Below are 23,725 nucleotides of genomic sequence, written 5' to 3' on the forward strand. Positions count from 1 at the left end.
TGTCGAAACTGCCAGACGCGGATCGCGATTTCGATCTTTTTGGATCTCATCAGCGCGTCGCAGACAGCTCCGATAGAACACAAACCAACTTTTACCTGCTGTCTTAACAGTGCGTTTTAGAAAATACCACAAATGGCGCGGTAAACGCCATCTGTAGTACGATGCTACATTTTAGGATTACGTATGTATACATTTCCTAGGAATTATATACAATTCCTAAATTTTGTACATTTCCGGTAACATATACATTAATATTCTGTTCAAGTTGTATTGAATAATTTACATATAGAAACGTTACTGAGAGATTATCTACATGTGAAGCGATTATTAGGGTTGTATCTATTGTACTACGACAATAGGAAAATTGGTGGAAACGTATTTGGTATGCTGTTCAGACCACTCTTAATAAGCGTGTGCCTGAGGTGGCGCGGCGGTACCTTTGCACCTTTGGTAAGGGTCATAAAACAGACGCACCGACGACATGCACAGATTCGAGCCGTAAAATAATCCATCTAACAAGAAGCTTTCCGGATATATCAGGCTTCTTTGAACCTGAACAAATATGTGGCAGGTATTATCCGATGGGTGAAAACCGGGTTAAAGACATGATACGAATAGTGCGAAAACGACAAGTCCAAGACGTGATATAGACTCATCACAAGTAAGATGAATTTGCAATACTTAAAATAAATAATTGTACACATTGCTATTGTGCAAAATAAATTGGTTTTACACAAATCTTGTTTAGAATATTCGTTACTATACAAAGTTATAGCACGATATTGACACATAGAAAAGAGAAGAGAGAAGAGAGAAGAAAAAGAACACACACACACACACACACACACACATCTAATGTAAATAAGAATAACAATTTTGTTAATAAAGCTATTATCTATCTATCATATCTTCATGAATTATAAAAGTGGAAGCAGAAATGATAACAATTATTGTTAAAACGTAAAGCAGAAATTGTTATTACTATTAAAAGTTATCACAACCTTCAGCAGGTACTTATGGCGACGAGATATGATAGATAAACTTTCAGTTGGTGAAGTTGATATTAAAATATGATGATACTATAACTCCATATTCAGATGTATGCCATTTTGCGATATGTATTTCCGTTTAATATACTACCCCCGTTTGAATCTTTTGAAATATTCATCCCTATTGCAATATTAAAAGTAGGTTAATTTTCAATTTTATGATTACTTGACGTTGAACTCTCAGTTCGCATTCGATCACGAGAAATCGCATTGCGCTGTTCATCAAATAATTGATAGCACACGTAGCAATGCACAACACAAAACGACTGACGTCCATTGTATATATTTCGTATATTTTGTCATTGTCCGTTCGTTCGTTCTTTGCTTTGTCATCGGCGTTAGCGTCGGCGTCGGTCATCGTATTGAGTGTCATTATGTATAATGTAGCGAATTCAAAAACGACCCGTACATTTGCACATGCTTATTTACATAGTCGACTGTCATCAAGCTAACTAGGGCAAGGCCGTTTCCTCTATTCCCGATTGCATTCGGAGTATATAAATTGAATAAAGGGCCCGGACCCGGAAGCAAATTGCATTTTCGTTTTCACAAAATGCGACGAGCTGATGTTTGAATATACGAATCTATATATTATGTATATGTAGTGCGATCAAAATGTTACCAGACTAATGAAATTGTCCTTTGGATATCGTATTTTATCGAATAATAGTTCTTTTTCTTGTATGAGTAATATAATGGTTCATTTTGGCAAAAAATTAGTTTGAGTAAAGAAAGAAATGAAATTGATTGAGAAAATATCAGATTCATTATTATCTCCATGATTACGACGATATATGCGATTTCTTTTTGCAAAAAGCGACTGGACACTGACACTGCCTGTATCTTTTAGTTTTTAGTATCCTATTTTCCTATTAGCTCTAATCCTACTAATTAGAACAGCTGACCAACGTGTATTGGTAAAATTGAAATAATTCTCTTAAATTCATAATATTATCATAGAAAAATTAGAAGAAGTGACTGGTTTTAGGTATCTAGGAGATAAGTCGGGACGGAAGGAGTAGTAGGGATATAAAGCAGAGGATAGCGCAGGGTCGAGTCTCCTTCAGTAAAAAAAGAAGTCACTTCTATGCTCGCGAACGGTTAATTAAGAAATTCAAAAAAGATTGTTAAAGGTGTATGTTTGGAGCTCGACGCTGTACGGGTGCGGAAAAGAAAAGGTTAGAAGCCTTCGAAATGTGGTGTTACCGGCAAATGATGAGGATACCGTGAATAGAGAAGGTAATAAATGAAAAAGTATTCCAAAGAATAGGAGAACAGAGGACTCTATGGTCAATAAGAAACAGGCAAGAAAGGTTGGTAGGACGCCCTCTCAGGCATGAAGGTTTAGTCAGAGACATATTGGAGACAGAAACGGGAGTTAGAAGGGGTAGAGGTAGATGAAGATTAGCTCAGTATAGGAAAGAGTGGAGGTGCGTGTCCAACCAGTCTTAGGACTGACGACTCTATAATAATCATCGTCATCATAATAGGGTCATCAGTTCTAAGACTGGTTGGACACGCATCTCCACTCTTTCCTATCCTGAGCTAAACTTCGCATTTCCATAAAACATCCTTAACTATTTGCAAATAGTAATCTAATCTAGTTCAACCTTTATTCCTCTTAACTCCTGTTTTTTCCTCTAATATGTCTCTGACTAGACCTTCATGCCTGGGAAGGTGTCATACCCAACCTATCTCACCTATTTCTTAATGACGCACCTCCACTTTTTCTTATCCTGAGTTAATCTTCGCATTTCCTTAAAACTAGAACATCCCACATCCTTAACTATTTGTGCACAGTCATCTAATCTAGGTCTACCTATACTCCTTCTGACTTCTATTTTTCCTTCTAATATGTCTCTAACTAGTCCTTCATTCCTGACAAAGTGTCCTGTTTCCTGTTGGGTTAAAAAGTAGAGGCGTCAGTATACCTATATCCTTGTCTGACTGCCTTCCTACTATTTACTTCTGTACGTTGCTGCTCAAGTTCTATAAATGTCTGTTGCTTTTTATAGAATCTTTTTAAACTTTTAAAGCTAAACATCAGCTTAGTAGTTTAGGCATTTTTAGTTACACATCAATATTAGCTTTTGAGATAGTCATACTTGCGTATAGGTAGGTACATGTACGAGACCTAAACATGTGTTTGTTAGTATATACTACACGTACACGATAGGCAACCTAACGAAATTCCATTCGATAGCACGCCACTGCTTGCATTCCAAATTCCGCCAAATTCCAGAGCGCAATGCGATTGTCTGGATCGCATGGCCTGTCACGATACAGCCTTAAACTAATGTTCAATATTTGTTCCACATATGCGCGGCTCTTAATTAACTCTAATTGATGCGAACAGGTATGTGAAGCAATATGCAGGCAAGGATTGCCTATTTAGTATTAACCAAAACTAAATGCAAGTAGGCAAACGCGAGCATATATTTTGCGACTGAATAATGAAATTACTAAAACGAAATCATCAGCGAAATTATTAAATTGAAGCAGGAAATTGAGATTTTCGAATTAATAATTAAATAACTTCAGCTAGTAGTATCTACATATGTACGTACATACAGTGGATTTCGTATATAACGACCACAACGGGACCACTATTATATCCGGAAGTCGTTAACACGCAAACGTTTTCGATTTTGAAACGATTTTCGCCTTTTTTGAATAGTAAATGTGCATCTAGGAGTCATACTTATTCAAAAGTTTACTAAATACAGTTGCTACTTAGAATATAATTATCTATCTGCCTGCCTAATGTCTATAAACAAACTGTAATGGTCACCACACTTGCTGACTATCTGTATGGATGTAATCAAAAGATAAGAAAGCTTTTTGTGTCTTTGGCGGACGACTTCGGTTGCTATATCTGCATACGATTAGTAGAGATTTGTTACAAATGGTTTATTAAAAAACAGTCGCTACACTCGAGCTCGGTGTTACATGCGAAGTCGCTATAACCACATGAATTTTGTACTAAAGTATGCCTTAAATTCAAGGGACTTTGCTATAGTAAAATAGTCGCTATAAACAAGGTCGTAATAAATGAAATCCACTGTAATTACTTAGGGGTGGAATCGTCTTATACTACAGTCGCTTCGCTTCGTTTTAAATTTGCCGGTTTTGAATTATGAAGTCAAAATTGTAAATCTTTATCACCTGAACAATAAATCTGCTAATCGTATGCCTACCACAAGGAAAAGACAGATACCCTTATCTTTCTCGGCTAGTCGCAGACAACGAACACTGCTGGTATTTTATAAACGTTGTGCATTTATCTCTCTTTTTTAAAAAATTATTTTATTAATCTTAAATACATTACAGTGACGTTCACATCTTTGTGGTAGGATTACGGGTTAGTAGAGTTATTGTTCCAGTAATAAATAATAAAGTAAAACATTTACAATTTTGACTTTATTATCCAAAATCGACAAAATTAAACAGAAGTAACTATACGTAAGTAAATGATAAAAAGGTTGGACTTTTTAATTATGTTTTTAATATTCCGGATATTTCATAACCCAATGGCGATATCAAAGGAAAGATAAGTGGAGTAGCGGAAACAGAGTAGTGTTACGAGCAATTACCTGCGGCTGCCAAAAACAATCGGGTGATAAGTCAAACTGCTTTATTACCAACTGCGGTAGAACGGCAATCCAGAACAAGATAACAGCATTTAACTTCTCTTTTCCATTTCGCGTTTTTTCATTGTTGATCTGAAAACAAGAAAGACTGTGATAAGCGGGTTAATTCAATTATAAGCATAAAGAAAAATATGTATTATAGAAATTCATTCAATATGAAGACGCATCAGACACATGAGATTGACGCACTGTTTGTAACGCAACCCTCCAATGATGCAATGAAAACTCAATTGATTAAATAGTGTCTGACATTTCTAAAAGTAAAGGCGCGTTTACGTCTAACACGAACGCGAACACAAACACCAACACGTTCGAGGCGAGGCAGAATATATGCCTCGTATGAACCCTGGTGAGCCCTAAACGAAGTTAGCCGAACCAACGAATGCGGCGGCACTCAGTTATGCGCCGTATCAATCATCAGTGTCAAATCACATTTCCTTCGAGGTAGTTCGTCGCGCCTCTGTTGTACATTCGCAGACATATTCGTGCACAGATGTATACGCACCTTAACGAAAAGCTTTTGTGGATTACAGATGCGTCAGCACCCTTTTGGAAACAGTTTAGACCAGTCTGGGGCTATAATTAATTTTAGTTGTCGGTTATCAATTAAAAAATATATCGATATTCGAATATGTGAATAACTCTTGTTAATATATACATAATCATATCGCATTTGTACGCTGGTAGATTGTTGGTACGAAATCTGCTAATTGCTATCAATAAGGAAACATGAACAATGCCTTTATCCTTAAGGGGTTCCCCTATTATCAGTAGGCAAAGATCGGTTTCAGATTCAGACTTTAGATCAGTTCTAGTTTACCAAATCTATCCACCATGAAATAAAAATTGTTTTATGTTGATAGATCTAAATAACTATCGACAATTATCGAATATATCCATCGTTTTGCACAGAATTAGTCTACGGATGCTGTAGCAACAAGCATGTAGCGTGAATTAGTACCCAGTGTATGTAATAAATCTATTTCTTTTAATATGAAAACCGAAATAAGTATCTAATAAATTACTACACACTATACTTCATTTACTTTCTCTAGCGATGTGCCCCTTCCAATATGTTGGATGCGCGCTGGCAAAATCGTAGGTAGGGAGATAAAAGGTCATTATACTCTCGACTCTTGTTCATTAAACATACTTTTTCATACAGTACCTGCCAAAAGTTTTGTTCAATCATGAATAGTAGTGCGAGTCGAAAACAAGCGTTAAAGCCTTTAACATGTCTTCAAATATAAATAAACATCTCGTTGATATTTTCAGTAGAAAATGGTACCAATAACAGCACATTTGAGCAATGCAATTGTAGTGGATAAAATGGTCAATTTTTCCGTGCAGTACTGTACGGATTATACGCTCGTCACCGGTTAAGAGTTTGGCCGAGAATTGTCTCCTTTCTTGTCTGGCCTAGTGCTGTTCTTTTCTACTTTGCGCCGGTCAAACTGAAGGTCACATCGCTACAGAAAGTAAACGAAGTATACCTAGATTCATGTTCTAGGTTACATCCGCTTTAAAATTCGAGTAACGTCCTCGGAAAAACGAACGAAAAATCTGCACATATAAGAGGGAATTTTCTCTTTAGCCGCCACTTTCACAAGCATTTGAGTCGGGTGATAATTCTTGATGTCACGCTATCAACGTTTTTTCTCTTCCTAACGTAACGCCATCGATTTCATTGACAAACAATGTCCCCAAAGCGACGCGAGAAAAAGGAATTGTCTTGGGGGCTGTTGAAAGAAGGGTGAAATAGCCAGCGCCGACTGGGAAACAAGGGATTTATTCGAATACGAACACGTTTTAAAGAGCAAACATAAATAACTTTGCCGTGTAAACACTTCAACGGTTGTCACATGACAATGTTCTGCTGATAGGATAAAAAAATGTGTACAACGTGTATTAGTGTTTTATATTGTACCAATAGTGCACTTTGTATTTTCAAATGAATTTAAAGACACAGACATTGAGTTCTTCTTAGGAAAATTATAAAGCAAGTGGTTTTGTAGTTGAAGACTAAAGTTGGTACATCCAATTCAACATTACACTTAAATGGAAACGATTTGATTTATCACAATTTCCCCATTCCATTTTAAAATTTTAGAAAAATATATGGACCATTTCAGTTCGGTTGTTATCATCTATATTTGTACCTAACAGAAATCTAGAAAGAGTGCAGGATGACTAGTCACAAAATGAGATGGCTTAGCATACAATCGGGAACCTTTGGTTTAAAAAATTTTTTTTGAAGCGGTAGATTAGAAACGGAGAACAGAGGACTCTATGGAATCCAAAAAAAAATAGGCGAGATAGGTTGGTAGGACACCTTCTCAGGCATGAAGGTTTAGTCAGAGACATCTTAGAAGCAGAAACAGGAGTTAGGAGGGGTAGAGGTAGACCTAGATTAGAATACTGTTCGCAAATAGTTCAGGATGTGGGTTGTTCTAGTTTTAGAGAAATGCGAAGTTTAGCTCAGGATAGGAAGGAATGGAGGTACGTGTCCAACCAGTCTTAGGACTGACGACCTTATGATGATGATGATGAGATTAGAAACATATTTGGTGCCAGTAAGAGGCGTTAAGGGGGGCAGGAATAGACAGGCCAAATAACCGGGCTTATTATCATATTATTCATTAGGCACATTTCGATTTGGAATCAAGCTATCACCGTAATTTAAGTTTACTGACATGTTATTTATTACCTTTTCTTTTGTTTCTACAAATATCTAGAGAATCTTTAGCCAATTTCACCTGCGTAATTCCTCAAAGCCATTCGCTTATCAGATAAGTACTTCTTGAGTCTCCACTCGGTCACTTTCATCAGGTTACGGCCCATTTAGCTTGAATTAAAACTAAAACTCGCTCGTTCCTCTCTAAGACTATTTCCTTCCAGTTATCCTTCTGAATTCCAACTTACTGACCACAGATTTTGAACAGGATTAAGAAGTTAGAAGAAGATTAGTCATAAATTAATATAAAATGCGAAAATGAGGGAAGAAAATATAACATATGCATTATTGCACATTCAAGTTTAAACTATAAGTCCATCAGTTGAACAATGTGTAAATAAATATTGGTCCTACATCCTGATTTGTTTATTTGTTTGTTTGCTACGGCTTAACTACTCAACCGATCATTAAGGAATTTGGTAAAGGTCTAGATGATGGCCCCCCACCCCTAAAGGTGGGGGGTAGGGGGATCGAAAGAGGGTGGTCACCTGAATAAAACTCCATAACAAATTTGCGGCGGTCTCACCCCCATAAAAAGTTATGGGGGTTGAAAGTTGATTATTTTGACAATTTCATACACTATAATTCAAATAAAATTCAATAAAATAAATATTTTCAAGCGGGTGGAGGTGGGGGATCGAAAGAGGATGGTCACTTGAACAAAACCCGATAACCTAACCTAACCTACCCTATTGATAAAGATATTTAAATAATGTTTTATATAACTTTCTCAATATTTTTATGTATTTTTCATTAGTTTTACCTTTGAATATTGTTTAAGAATGACTATATAAATATTTACATGCCTAGAAATATATAAAAATTGGCATATTTATTAATTTTGAACCTCCATAAGTTTTTATGGGGGTGAGACCGCCACGAACTTTTTATGGTACAGTGGTGGGGGAGACCCCCTCTTTCGATCCCACCCACCCCCATCATCTAGACTTTTACCAGGAATTTTATACACACATTGTCAGGGGTGCAGAGAAGGACATAGAGTACCGTTTATCCCCAACAAATATCGTTCCTGAGGGATAGTAAAATAAGGAGTATGTGGTCGTCGATGATCTTTGACAAGTATTTAGCACATCAGGTAAAACCTATCATGAAATTTTGTACACACTTTGTCAGGGGTTTAGAAGAGGACATAGGGTACCTTTTATCCAGAAAAAGAATATTGTTCCCTATTCTGTTCGCGGGTAAAACCCGGTAGCATATAAAGGATAAGTTATGGTTTGTTTTACCGACCAAAGAATGTGTAATTTATTCTAATGTTTCGTAAACATTTTGCCATATCTATATACCTAACCAACATGCAAATAACATAAAGCACAATTTATATTTATTGAGAATTAACTTTCTTGATATATGCTTACTAATCTACGGAAAACAAAGAATTATTCTAACAATAAAAATAAATCAATTATCTTCTGTTTTCCTTTCTCGCTATTCGCCGAACGAAAGAAGTTTTATCTCATAAATTCGTCTGGAGAAAAAAACAAAAACAAATCATCGGAGTAAACGATTTCATCGCACTTTCTTAGAAACATCGAATCGGTTCTGATAATTATGTAGCAGTTATTTTTCATCCGAGAAAGGACGAAAGAAAAAGGACCGAAAGGAATAAGAGAAACTGGTTGAATTTCTATATCATCCTTCGCGTCTTTAAGATAACACGATTATTCTCTTTAATGCATCGGTCTTATTTTCGAAGAGAGAGAGAGAGAGAAAAAATGAATCACTTAAAGGACATTCAATTCCTGGCGCGACCTCGTTTAATAAATGCCGGGTAATAAAAGGTAATGGCAAATATCACGGCGGAGCTACGATGTCAGAAAATTTAGAAATATAAAAAAAGCGGGAGAAAAGCAATAAGATGGGTTCTAAAACAATGGAAAACCACTCCGTTATCCATTACGATGGAATTTAAAACAAAGAATACTGTCGGATCTTAGGACTCATTTAGTCTGAGGCCGTTTCCGACGAAATAGGAATCGACTTTTAAAAAATTAATATCTACATAAAATTCGCAAATACCTAGTTAGGATGCTCTAGTTTCCAAGAAATGCTAAGACTGACTCAAGACAGCAGGTCCATGTCGAACTAGATGATAGTAATTTGAATATAGAAAATTGTTTAATTATTTCTCGATAAAACGAACTTGAAATGATTTAATGGAAGTTTAATTTCTTGCCTGAACAGAATATCTTTTGAGTGGAATAACGAGAAATACATTATTCAAACGTTCTGTATAATGTACCATTATGACATTTCAGTTCTTAGTTATGAAACAAGTTCTTCATAAATGTCTAACAAAACGTCTTGCGTGAAAGAAAATCAATAGTGTTTTTCAAACCATTTACGTATCGGGCAACAAGGCGACTTCCAAGTGAAGAAAACAGAGCTGTCCTCGCTCTACTATCTACTTATTAAACGACACATTAGAAAACAATCTGTTCAACCAAAGTAATCCATTAGATGCTTATAGAAATCTGAGTAGGTCAGGAGCCGCAGAAGTTCTGGAGGTAAGGCGCTGCTACAAGAAATCTGCGGAAGTCAGGAGCCGCAGAAGTTCTGGAGGTAAGGCGCTGCTACAAGAAATCTGCGGAAGTCAGGAGCCGCAGAAGTTCTGGAGGTAAGGCGCTGCTACAAGAAATCTGCGGAAGTCAGGAGCCGCAGAAGTTCTGGAGGTAAGGCGCTGCTACAAGAAATCTGCGGAGGTCAGGAGTTGCAGAAGTCGTGGAGGTCAGGAGCTGCAACGAGAAATTTACGGAGGTCAGGAGCCCCGCAAGTTGTGGAGGTCAGGAGATTCTACAACAAATTTGCGGAGGTTAGAAGCCGCGGAAGTAGTGGAGGTCAGGAGCTGCTACAAGAAATATGTGGAGGTCAGGAGCCGCGGAAGTTGTGGAGATAAGGAGCTCCGAAAGTTGTGGAGGTCAGGAGCCCCGGAAGTTGTGGAGGTCAGGAGCTGCTACAAGAAATCTGTGGAGGTCAGGAGCACTGGAAGTTGTGGAGGTCAGGAGCTGCTACGAAAAATTTGCGGAGGTCAGGAGCCCCGGAAGTTGTGAAGGTTAGGAGATTCTACAAGAAATCTGCGGAGGTTAGAAGCCGCGGAGGTTAGAAGCCGCGGAAGTTGTGGAGGTCAGGAGCTGCTACAAAAAATCTGTTGAGGTCAGGAGCCTCGGAAGTTGTGGAGGTCAGGAGCGTCGGAAGTTGTGGAGGTCAGGAGCTCTGAAAGTTGTCGAGGTGAGGAGCCCCAGAAGTTGTGGAGGTCACGAGTTGCTACAAAAGACCTTTTGAAGTCAGGAGCCTCGGAAGTTGTGGAGGTCAGGAGCTCTGAAAGTTGTGCAGGAGCTGCTACAAAAAATCTGTTGAGGTCAGGAGCCTCGGAAGTTGTGGAGGTCAGGAGCTCCGAAAGTTGTCGAGGTGAGGAGCCCCAGAAGTTGTGGAGGTCAGGAGTTGCTACGAAAAATTTGCGGAGGTCAGGAGTCCCGCAAGTTGTGGAGGTCAGGAGATTCTACAACAAATTTGCGGAGGTTAGAAGCCGCGGAAGTTGTGGAGGTCAGGAGCTGCTACAAAAGATCTGTTGAGGTCAGGAGCCTCGGAAGTTGTGGAGATCGGGAGCTGCTACGAGAAATTTATGGAGGTCAGAAGCCCCGGAAGTTGTGGAGGTCAGGAGATTATACAAGAAAACTGCGGAGGTCAAAAGCGGCGAAAATTATGGAAATCAGGAGTTGCTACAAAAAATCTGCAGAAGTCAGGAGCCGCGGAAGTTAGAGGTCAGGAAGAAGGACAAATGGTACGTACAGTTTTACTAAAATATTGTACTTAATTTGAGTTTGAAATTGATTGATGTAGATAACAGAATCGATATTTTTTGAACTCTTTTACAGGTCGCCCTATATTAATACTACCTGACACTATCTGAACCCAGCCTAATGACCGACAGGTTTAGACAATTGCTTAGAATTCGGAAAGACATTCGAGATGGAAGGACGTCTGAAGAAGTTCGCCACTCGTGTTAATGAAACGTTAGGAAGAATCTCCAACCAACGACGGCGCTTAGATCGGAATCGGGACAGCATCAGTTCAATGCCTAATTTGTTTCATGTGCAACAATATTAATTAACTAATAAGGCCTTACTTCTTGACGTACACCTATTTAGCAATAAAAATATAAAAGTTACAGAACAAACCCAAAAAAAAAACACAACTAAAATGAAAACATCCTCCCAAATTACGACTAATTTCGTAAGGACTGTTCCTCTTTAGGGCTTTTTTAATTAACAGTCGGAGTTTGAAGGCTTAAACTAATTACATCCGCAATAAGCAGTCTAATCGTAAGTTTAACTTAGCGTAAATTAAAGGTCTGGAATATTTCTCTAAATTTTAATTTACCTTGAAGCTTTTCTCCGTTAAGGAACTTTCACTGAAATATTGTATCTAAACGACAAGTCATTTCTCGAAACAGATACTTTTCATTATGTTAAAGAGACGGAGAAAACTTTGGTTAAATTAATTTTTTTATTATCTCAATTACGTATTTACAACTCATTTTTCTTTTTTCCATTAAAAGCAATAGTAAAGCTTTAGCCTATCTCTATAATATCATTATCTTTGTTATATGTTCTTTTAGACAATCATATCAAGAACAATAAAAATATTTGTTGTCATGGCTTTATTAATTGATCTTCTAATTTCGCATTCGGAAATGTTGTTGGTGATAGGATAACAAAAGAGAAGATTCAAGGCCTATATATTCGCTCCACTTTTAGTGATCTCGTTCATTAACGTCAAGACTGGAACGCCCGCTAGCAATTAACGCGATCAATATTTGCACTTCTATGTACAGGTACAGCCGGTGCAAGATTGCGAATTCGCTAACTCCCATCAAACAATCACAAAATTAACTACATTACATTCAAAGGACGTCGTTGAATCGTTCGAGTTTTAATAATTCGACAATTTAGAAGAACTGAATGCGACAAACTCATGAGTATACATGGCGTTACAATTAGTAAGAATTTGCTAAGGGTCTCGCCATTAGAACATTAGACAAATTCTATCATTTATTAACTTCCCAGTATGTAGGAAATGGGTCTGATCATAAAAGTTGCGATTTTCAACATATTTGGTGTGTGCGTTGTTATTTTTTTCCTTGATCGATCTCGGGCGAATAAAAACTGATATCGACTTCGTTGAGGTGCCGATCGAAGCGTATTAACGGCAATATTATCCGAAAAAAATTATATAACATTCGGTCTGGTCGTTTTGTTTAAACAAAAAGAATTAAAATTAGTAAAAAGAAATTTTTGAGAAATATTTATCTGACCTAATTATAGTAGTTCTGATATATCTCTATACTTCAATAAATCAGGTATTTTTATGCAGTACTAGATTAGCATTTGGTGATTGGAGTCAGTTCAGTTTCACGATAACATGTACATTTCATCGACTTTAACTTTTGCAAATCAAAACTAGAAAGAAAAAAACAAAATAAGCATCGAGAGACCTTATAATATTACAATAGTAACCCGAGATAAAAATCTCAGTCTCTCAGAGTCTCTGGAAGCGAGATTCAAGTCTCGGTCTCTCAATGAGTCTCTCTGGTGTCGCTGAGAGAGACTGTCGAGAGACTGTCAAAATACTGTTTAGCGTCTCTGAACGAGAGACTCGAGTCGCTCATAGAGAGATCCTCATTTCGTATCAAGTCTCTGAACGAGAGACTCGAGTCGCTCATAGAGAGATCCTCATTTCGTATCCAGTCTCTGAAAGAGCGACTCGAATCTCTGAACGAGAGACACGAGACTCTCAATTTTTCAGTTTTATTCATTCAGTCTCTCTGTGAGAGATCCATAAAAACACGTAGGCAATAACTGAGAGACTGTGAGAGACGCTGAAAGACTTTGAGAGACCGGAGAGACTGAAAATTTTTGTCTAGGGAATACATAAAAGGGGCAGGAATCCTCCTACAAAAAGACACATTTTCAGTATTTGTTTATAATGTTACACGTCTAATATTTGGCTAAAAGGACAACAAAAAAAGCTCGACACTGTTTGGGTAAGTTCCCCTCTATTTCGTTCGAATATTATTGAGTTACTTCTTGTGTTTTAAATAACATTTTCGCTTTCCGGTCGTTATGCTGCAGAGAGTTCAAGATTGCATCGAAACTTTACAACGAGACATCAAGTGCTCTTTATCTTATTTAACGAAAGCGTTGGGAAACCGAGAAAGTTTAGGACAGGATAAACGGGTAGATGAAAGTAGGTACGCTTATTATTTCGACGGGGTCTCGAACACCTCAACTGACGAAACTTGAAATTCATTTAAAGGATTCACAAGAACAGCTACAGATAGTGTAAACCTTAAACTGTAAGTTGTATAGAAAAGGAGCCCTATGACAAGCGTTTATTTAATTGTTTAACTTAATCATGCAAAGTAAAAATAGCAATGGTGCCAAAACTGTTCCTTGAGGGACACCAGTGCTAACTCGTCTAAATTTATTTAAAACATTGGAATATATATATCTTCTATGTAATTTCTTATGTCATAATATCATTATGTACTTCATCTAGTTAAAGCTGATTATTAAGGGCATATTTTGTACTTAATAACTTAATAAAATTTCTTAAATTTGGTAGGATTTAGTCCAGGGTATTATGGGCGGGTGAGTGGGAAAATTGTTCGGATTAAATTACAAAGATATGGGTTATAGGTTGCCAGCCGGTGATCCGGTAGGGTGTTATTTAAATCATGATTGTTTAAACAAATTCCAAAAGTCAACCTTTCTTGGTCGCAACAATTTTGTTTATCATCTTTGGCTTAAGCTCGGTAAAAGTAAAAATAAAATAGAAAAAAGAAAAATTTCTTTGGTGCAATTNTGAATAAAAAAAAATTTTTTATTAACCTTTTGAAATACAGAAAATAGCAATTTTCATGTATATTCACTTTCAAAAATATTAACTTTAAAAAGGGAAAACTTGAGAGCGTTTTTTATCGAGATTAAACCAAAACATAAAAAAATACAACGTGTAATTCCACAACACGCTACTGAAGTGAAACTTCTTCAAACACACAACCGTACCGGGATAGGGGTTAAGGAATTGTTTTGATGGTCTTATTTGTACACTATGCTTCGCACGGGTGCAAAGCTGATAGTAAATATACTATAAAATGTCTTTATATACAACAATCACAGCTTTTTTGTCATTAGACAATACAAACCAGCCGGTACCGCCGCAACCACTATGTCCCTGCATTTTAAGTCTGTAATATCTTCGAAAATATTCATTTAAATTACATGCTGTAAAGGGCCATATTGATCTATATTAAATGCACAATGTATTTAAAAGTACTTAATTGGATAAGGATTAATGCTGTATTGCTTAAAATCGCTTCGTAAATAACCCTTTATTTCTCGTAAAAATTAAAGGATAAAAAATGGTTATTGTGGGTTATCCCTAAGAGATAGACATATACCATTGCGGACTTTTGTGTAGACCTTTTTAACGTGTTCAATACTGTAGTACATTATTTTGATCTATCTCATAGGGTTCAGCCAGCGTTTGCAATGTAAGCGCAAAAATATGTGTTTATTTACGACATCACATTACAAACCTCTAATATTATCAGTGTTTCTCTACTATATTATGCATGTATTATACATATAAACATTCCTTTTCAATTACTCTATCTACTAAAAAAAGCCGCATTAAAATCCGTTGCGTAGTTTTAAAGATCTGAACATACATAGGGACAAACAGCGGGGGAAATGCGTTGCATGATTTCGTTACATAGCAACTGGCATGAAACGAACTTACCCTACTGTGCGTAAAGAAGTTTCACTTCAAAAAAAATGTTCCTGATAATTTTTTACCACTCAAGAGCCCGAACAACATTGTTTAATAACATTTTGTACCTTTCTGTTATTTTCCTTGTTCGATGTTATTGTTGTGAACGCCGTATCTCAACAATGGCTGTTTTTCGCGGCATTATAAAACAGGTAAATCGCTTTTGTGTGGTAAAAGCAGCCATACCGGTTGGTTGTCGGTCTAAAGATTCACATGTCAAATATAAGCTACAAGTACGAAGCAAAAAGAACGACCGGACCTGAAGGCTTATAACGTAGTTCAACCATAAAGTCGTGACCAAGAGGTCGTCATTTTTGCAGAACAACTTGCGAGAAACGCTACTGCTTGCTATATACCCGAGCTTACGTCTTCATGCCTAGCAACAAGATTAATACTGTAAATGTAAATATTTAAAGATGAAAACGCTTTTAAAATTTTCTACTATACTTCTCTTACCAACGGTCAATTTAGGTAGATAGTATTAATCTTCATTCATCATCTGATCTTTGAACCAAAGAACAGGAAAACAAAAGAAAAGACGTCTGTAATCTGTCCCACGTACTATACGCTAAATACAAAAGTAATGAATAATCGTAAGGTCTCGTCTTTTCATTTATAGATGTGTATTTATGAAGACTAATATCATCTTCATCATCATAAAGTCATCATTCCTAAGACTGGTTGGACACGCACCTCCAGTCTTTCCTATCCTGAGTTAATCTTCGCATATCTTTAAAATTAGAACCCCTAGACAAAAGTTTTCACTGAAAATTTTTTAGTCTCTCAGAGTCTTTCAGCGTCTCTGAGAGCGCCTCTCACAGTCTCTCAGTTATTGCCTACGTGTTTTTATGGATCTCTCACACTCTCTGCATGAGAGACTCGAACGATAAAATTGTTAATTCAACGGTCAATATTCCCAGACGAATGCTTCTGTTATGCCGGGAATACGTCCGAGGAACGTTATCATCCGTTCGCATACGTTCGTCAAGTGTAGACGATCATTAAAACGTTTTCTATCGATAGCGACGGTTAATAAACTCAAAATCAAAAGTAAATACGAATGTCTGCGACCGTTTGTAGGCGCGTACATACGCAGACGTATTGAAGATAATTTACAATGCACTTTGCTGCAATTCGACGATACATATTGATTTCCCTTTAATGTGTTATTATTTTTATAGAGGGACAATATGAGTGAAAATCAGTTGTTAGTATTCAGTGCCTCATACATCATTATCAATAAAATATTAAGTAACGAAAAGGAAAATAGAAAAGAGAACAGAGAATTGTTTGGATGAATGATTTATATTTAAGTAAGAGTAGAGATAATAATGTCAACATACTCCAAGCTTTACGGAAATAATAAATGTTACCTGAATAGTTTCGTTCGCCAATCACGTTGTCACTTTCGTCTATATTGAACTGAATCGAAAAACTATTGGCACTACCAAATTTTGCGTACATATTTTATGTCATCATCATCATAAGGTCGTCAGTCCTAAGACTGGTTGGACACGTACCTCCACTCTTTCCTATCCTGAGCTAAACTACGCATTTCCCTAAAATTAGAACAGCCCACATCCTTAACTATTTGCGAACATTAATCTAATCTAGGTCTACCTCTACCCCTCCTAACTCCTGTTTCTGCCTCTAAGATGTCTCTGACTAGACCTTCATACTTGAGAAGGTGTCCTACTCTCAACTCTCTCGTTCAGAGATTCGAGTCTCTCACAGAGAGACTGAATGAATAAACCTGAAAAATTGAGAGATTCGAGTCTCTCGTTCAGAGACTGGATACGAAATGAGGATCTCTCTATGAGTGACTCGTTCAGAGACGCTAAACAATTTTTTTGACAGTCTCTCTCAGCAACACCAGAGAGACTCGATGAGAGACGGAGACTCGAGAATCGCTTTCACAGATACATCAATTGGTGTAAAGTTATTCCTTATACATTGTCAGTATCCGTTGCAATTCGTACTTGGCATCTCTTTTCTATGTTTAAGAAGAAGTAAATGCAACAGTTTTATTGCGGACTATTCCTTATATTTTTAAGTTGAAATGTATTTTCTTCTCTGTAGCATTTGCAAATTAATTACAGTGTTTTTGATTTACCAAATGTAGTAAGCAAATACACCCTGTAGTTCAAGGGAAATTTTTAATTATGTACCTGCCAGAAAATCTGCGTTTAATACTAGTATTCTGTTTCCCGAAATAAGAGAGAGAACCCTTTTCTATTAAATAAAAGCACCAAATTATGCCTTCCATACCTCTTGGGTTTGCAAATTTGGCCATTTACTACTAATTAATTTCACAAAAGCTTAAAAGCGAGCTCATTACACCAGTTGTTTTGCTTCGCCTTTGCAAAAAATATTATATAGTTTCCTCATTATTTTGCTACTGGATTCTCGTTTTTATAAAAACCTACAGCAAAAAGATTTAAACTAAATTAAATTTTGAGTAGGTAATCTACGTGTGCCTTGAGCACGAATAGTCCTTGAAAAACGTCCTTTTGAAAAGCTTTTGAAAGCCTACCATGACTACTTCAACTAGTCCATGGACGAGTATTGCTGTCGCCTATGAACGAAACTGTCCAAGTAGGCAAGTAAGCACATTTATTTCTTGATCAAAAACAGCTGTTGAGGACATCGAAAAACAAACGTTACGGTCCAATTGATATATGTAATCATTTCTGAGATGTTTTCTTTGATCTATTTGTCCTTTCTATTTCTGTAAAGCCATTAGGGTCATACAATTGCGCTCCAATTTGCTTTCGAAAAAACACGATGTGAACACTAACGTCTTATTTCTAATGGTATACACACTAAATCGTTTCTAACGGACTTTGAGAAATCAAAACAATAGCACATTAATTTAAGCGTCAAGACATTTATGTCCTCATTGTAGATGATGAAACTGAGCAAGAAGGGTGCAAATTATTGTAGATTCCTTTTTAAAGCAACATATGTAAAAAGAATGAAATAAAAGAATGCAAAACTGAAAGGACGATTGGTTCAATTTTCATATAGGTAAACAAAATTATAAAAAAAGCAAACGACAAGTCCTAAGAATTATAGAATTTTAACTTAGCAAACGACGAAATCCTAAGGATTATGAGATTTTAACTTAGCAAACGACGAAGTCCTAAGGATTATAGGATTTTAACTTGACAAACGACGAAACCCTAAGGATTATAGGATTTCAACTTAGCGAACGACGAAGTTCTAAGTATTATAGGATATTAATTTAGCAAACAATGAAGTCCTAAGGATTATAGAGTTTTAACTTGGCAAACGACAAAGTCCTACGAATTATAAGATATTAATTTACCAAACGACGAACCCTAAGGATTATGAGATTTTAACTTAGCAAACGACGAAGTCCTAAGGATTATAGGATATTAATTTAGCAAACAATAAAGTCCTAAGGATTATAGGATTTCAACTTAGCGAACGACGAAGTTCTAAGGAGTATAAGATTTTAACTTAGCAGTCGACGAAATCCAAAAGATTATAGGATTTTACCTTACCTATTGAAAATTATCACATATTTTACATTAATTACTACGCATAAAACAAAAGAAAGACTTCGGATAGTGTAGTATTTGTAAGAGACAGTGTTATTTATTATTAACCATCCCTGAATACGTCGAAGGCACTCATATGTATAAAAATATGTATTTTCTTTGAGAAATGTCCTTTACATCCTTCGGGCTATTAATCAATGCGTATGCCATGACCATTAATCAAACATGTTGACGTGAAATACTGACCTCCGTATTAAGCCATAAAAATAAAACTCTGCGCATACAATATCTTTTTTCCTTATACAACCGGAAATATCAAGCATAATTTATTTGGATTTCCCTTTTAGCTTTGTAGTTCCTTCAGTTTTAGGTACCTTTTAAATTCGAGATTCACGGGTTTGCTGAAATATTCATTTGTTTGAAAGCTTGAAAAATCCCAAAAAGGTTTTCATCTTCTTAGCTTTTTCGTGAAAAGGATAATCTACATAGAATTTGTAAGGAAAAGTTACTACACCATCATCATCAATATAGAATCGTTAGTACCTGAGCTGATAGGTACTTCTTAAAAGTTCAACATTCTACATTTGCGAACAATAACGTAGTATTCATAGGTCTACCTCTGCCCCTTTTTACTCCTGTTTCTGCTTTCAGAAGTACTTTAATTTTGAGGAGATAGAAATGATCAAATATTGTATGAAAATAAATAAAAGTAAAACTAAAATACTGGTATGCAAGGGAAGAAAAAGTAGGGAAAGAGCGAATATAAAGATAGGAGACGATAATTTAGAAGAAGTGGCTGATTTTAGATATCTAGGAAGTCAGATAAGTCAGGACGGAAGGAGTATTAGGGATATAAAGCAGAGGATAGCGCAGGGTCGTGTCGCCTTTAATAAAAAGAAGTCACTTATATGCTCGCGAACGGTTAATTTAGAAATTCGAAAAAGGTTGTTAAAGGTGTATGTTTGGAACGCGGCACTGTACGGGTGCGAAACATGGACAGTGGGCGCGACGTAAAAGAAAAGGATAGAAGCCTTCGAAATGTGGTGTTATAGGCGAATGATGAGGATAACGTGGGTAGAAAAGGTTAGAAATGAAGAGGTATTGGAAAGAATAGGAAAACAGAGGACTCTATGGAAGTCAATAAAAAATAGGCGAGATTGGTTAGTAGGACACCTTCTCAGGCATGAAGGTTTAGTCAGAGACATATTAGAGGCAGAAACAGGAGTTAGGAGGGGTGGAGACCTAGGTTAGATTACTGTTCGCAAATAGTCAAGGATGTGGGTTCTTCTAGTTTTAGGGAAATGCGAAGTTTAGCTCAGGATAGGAAAGAGTGGAGGTACGTGTCCAACCAGTCTTAGGACTGACGACCTTATGATGATGATGACATAAAATATGTACGCAAAATTTGGTAGTGCCAATAATTTTTCGATTCAGTTCAATATAGACGAAAGTGACAACGTTATTGGCGAACGAAACTATTCAGGTAACATTTATTTCAAATTATTTTCGTAAAGCTTGGAGTATGTTGACATTATTATCTCTACTCCTACTTAAATATAAATCATTCATCCAAACAATTCTCTGTTCTCTTTTATATTTTCCTTTTCGTTACTTAATATTTTATTGATAATGATGTATGAGGCACTGAATACTAACAACTGATTTTCACTCATATTATCCCTCTATAAAAATAATAACACATAAAAGGGAAATCAATATGTCTCGTCGAATTGTGGCAAAATATATTGAAGATTATCTTCAATACGTCCGCGTATGTACGCCTACAAACGGTCGCAGACATTCACATTTACTTTTGATTTTGAGTTTATTAACCGTCGCCATCGATAGAAAACGTTCGTTCGCAGTCGAATGATCGTCTACACTTGACGAACGTATGCGAGCGGATGACAACGTTCCCTAGACGTATTCCCGGCATAACAGGAGCATTCGTCTGGGAATATTGACCGTTGAACGGTGGAAAATGGTAGAAATATTCTCAATGCTATAACGATAACCCATACATATCATTGTAAATAATCATTTAATTATTCTCTGAGTCTCGCGTTGATAATGCCCACGTTTGAAGTGGGCGAAACACGTGTTCGCTCAGTAAAATTATGTTAGGGGTAATTGGGGTTAGTCTGCTACTTACCACAGTCTCCTTGTTTCTATTTTTAATTTAATTATTTGTTCGTGTACAAACGATAGTGATGTACTTATGACTGATGATGATTACGTTCAACAGTTCGTTAACCATTTGGACTACGCTGTATTAATCTGCAAATGTTTTTTTTTGTAATAGCAATTGACTTATTATCGTTAATTATAGCCCTTTTCTTTCAATTACAAGTTTTTATTGATGTCTTTAGTTAAAGATCCTTTCCCTTGCATGTCGAAAAGTATTTACGCGATTGCTGTAAGTGTAGATACAAACGTGTACAAACATTCTAACAACATTACAACTTCTATGTGTCTTAAAATCGTTTTTAACTGATGACCGATCTATAATGCTGCAGTGCACATTTAGATCTCTTAACTCTTAATAGCTATTTAGCGTGCGATTTTGACGAAGATGCTTTATAGTTATAAATTGAAGGTAATTACGTGTAACGGTAAGAAAAGTACCTACCGGTAGCACAGTATTTATGGTCACGGTTTCGCTAAAATCCACGTGTTTGTTAAGACCAAGGTTTGGTAAAATCGAATCAGTACATCGATGCTGCTACTTAAGTAGTAGGTGTCTAGTGGTTTATCTAATTTATTTCTAATCGATAATAGTTCGATAATAACAGGCTTAGCAGACAACAGCAAATTATTGAGGATTATTATTTTACGAATTCAACACTACTAATCATACAAAGGCTTAGCAATGATTCGGCCAATATGATATAAAGAAGACTATAAACTATAGTTATATATATTTAAAAGGATGTTTCAACTTGTGATAACGTTCCCTAAAGTTGTGGTATGAACTAAGTAAATGCAGTTATCTTTTATGAAATATTAAAAACTCTGGAAAACGATAAAACCCTCAAAAAGTATTTCTAGCGGTTAAAGGAATGCAATTCTTGCAAAGAAGGAGGTTTTACTGAACTGGGAAAAACAAAATCGTAAAATGGCTTATGAACCTTTCTGCCCTTATTACAATTTCCAGCTATTTCGTATAAATTGATATTCAAAACGAATTTCACATTCACAATAATGGATAATAAAATAACGATATTACATCTTAATGAAAAATTACATATACAAGAATGCGATGCAATTTCAGCAACCCAAATATGCATTGGATACCAGTTATAATCCACACAACGTGTAATTATAAAACACGCTACGGAAGTAAAACTTCTTCAAACATACCGGAATAGGGGTTAAAGAATTGGTTTAATGGTATTATTTGTACACTATGCTTCGCACGGGTGCAATGCTGATAGTAAATATACTATAGATTGTCTTTATATACAACAATCACAGCTATTTTGTCATTAGACTATACAAACCGGCCGGTACCGCCGCAACCCGCATTTTCAGCCTGTAATACCTTCGAAAATATTCATTGAAATTACATGCTGTAAAGGGCCATATTGATCTATATTAAATGCACAATGTATTTAAAAGTACTTAATTGGATAACGATTAATGCTGTATTGCTTAAAATCGCTTAGTAAATAAGCCATTATTTCTCGTAAAAATTAAAGGATAAAAAATGGTTATTGTGGGTTATCCCTAAGAGATAGACATACACCATCCCGGACTTTTTTGTAGGCCTTTTTAAGGTGTACATTACTGTAGTGTATTATTTTGATCCATCTCGTAGGGTTCAGCTAGCGTTTACAATGTAAGCGCGAAAAATGTGTTCATTTACGACATCACAATAGAAACCTCTAAAATTATCAGTGTTTCTCTACTATATTATGCATGTATTATACATATAAACTTTCCTCTTGAATTACTCTATCTATTAAAAAAAAAAACGCATTAAAATCCGTTGCGTAGTTTTAAAGGTCTTAGCATACATAGGGACAGACAGCGGCGGAAATGCGTTGCATGATGATTTCGTTACATAGCAACTCGCATGAATCGAACTTACCCTAGCGTGCGTAAACAAGTTTCACTTCAAAAAATCTAATGATTACGTCAAGGTAGATTCTGCTGAACCGAAATACAAGATGGTAAAATTGTTCTACTTTAACCTATTCCTACATTCCAATTTAAAATGTGATGAATAGATAAACACAACTGTTTATTTCTTGAGACTGAGATTTGGTGATTAAATTAAACTAGAATTTAAATTTCTTCAATCGTCGGTCGTCAGCTATCTGCCGCTTCGGTATGCATCAACTCGTTCAAAAAGCAAAGAAGATGAAGGACCCTTAGATAAGCACGCATTTCCATACTGAGAATACTTCAAAGCCATCTCGGTCGGAATATAAATTGATTCTCTTCTTCATTACCATTTGTTCTCCACTGCAAAAGTCACGACAATCGGATATAACGAACACCGTCCTTAATTATCTATATTGGGTCTGATAACATTAAACGATTTTGGGAATGAGAGAAAACTGGGGCATTTTTATTAATTAAAAAGTGACAATTTATCTTAGCGCCTCTTGTTTTAAGGTACCATCGTGTATTCAAATGAGCATAATGTTTAAATGATAAACAGTTTTCAGACAATTTTTTTTTAAAATCGTATGCATATTATCATTATCATAAGGTTCCATAAAATTAGAACATGCCACATTTGCGAGCAATAATTTACTGTGGCTCTACCTCTATTCCTCTTCTGTTTCTGCCCCTAATATGCCTCTGTCTAGATCTTCATGCCTGAGAAGGTGTCCTACTAACCTATCTCGCCTATTTTTTATTGACATTCATAGAGTACTCTGTTCACCTATTCAATCTAATACCTCT

At 36.2% G+C, this 23,725-nt stretch overlaps 1 protein-coding gene across 2 annotated transcripts in view; it reads right to left on the minus strand.

The window, feature by feature from the left end:
* LOC108745060 overlaps window positions 1-23,725 on the minus strand; it is a 232,298-nt gene that overhangs the window by 105,013 nt on the left and 103,560 nt on the right. For both annotated transcript variants that reach the window (XM_025977230.1, XM_025977228.1), the window contains exon 4: window positions 4,643-4,771. The gene's annotated coding sequence lies outside the window, so the exon portion shown is untranslated. The remainder of the gene's footprint in view (window positions 1-4,642; window positions 4,772-23,725) is intronic.

Source organism: Agrilus planipennis, unplaced genomic scaffold, assembly GCF_000699045.2.
Source record: "Agrilus planipennis isolate EAB-ADULT unplaced genomic scaffold, Apla_2.0 scaffold39, whole genome shotgun sequence".
NCBI classification, from domain to species: Eukaryota; Metazoa; Arthropoda; class Insecta; order Coleoptera; family Buprestidae; genus Agrilus; species Agrilus planipennis.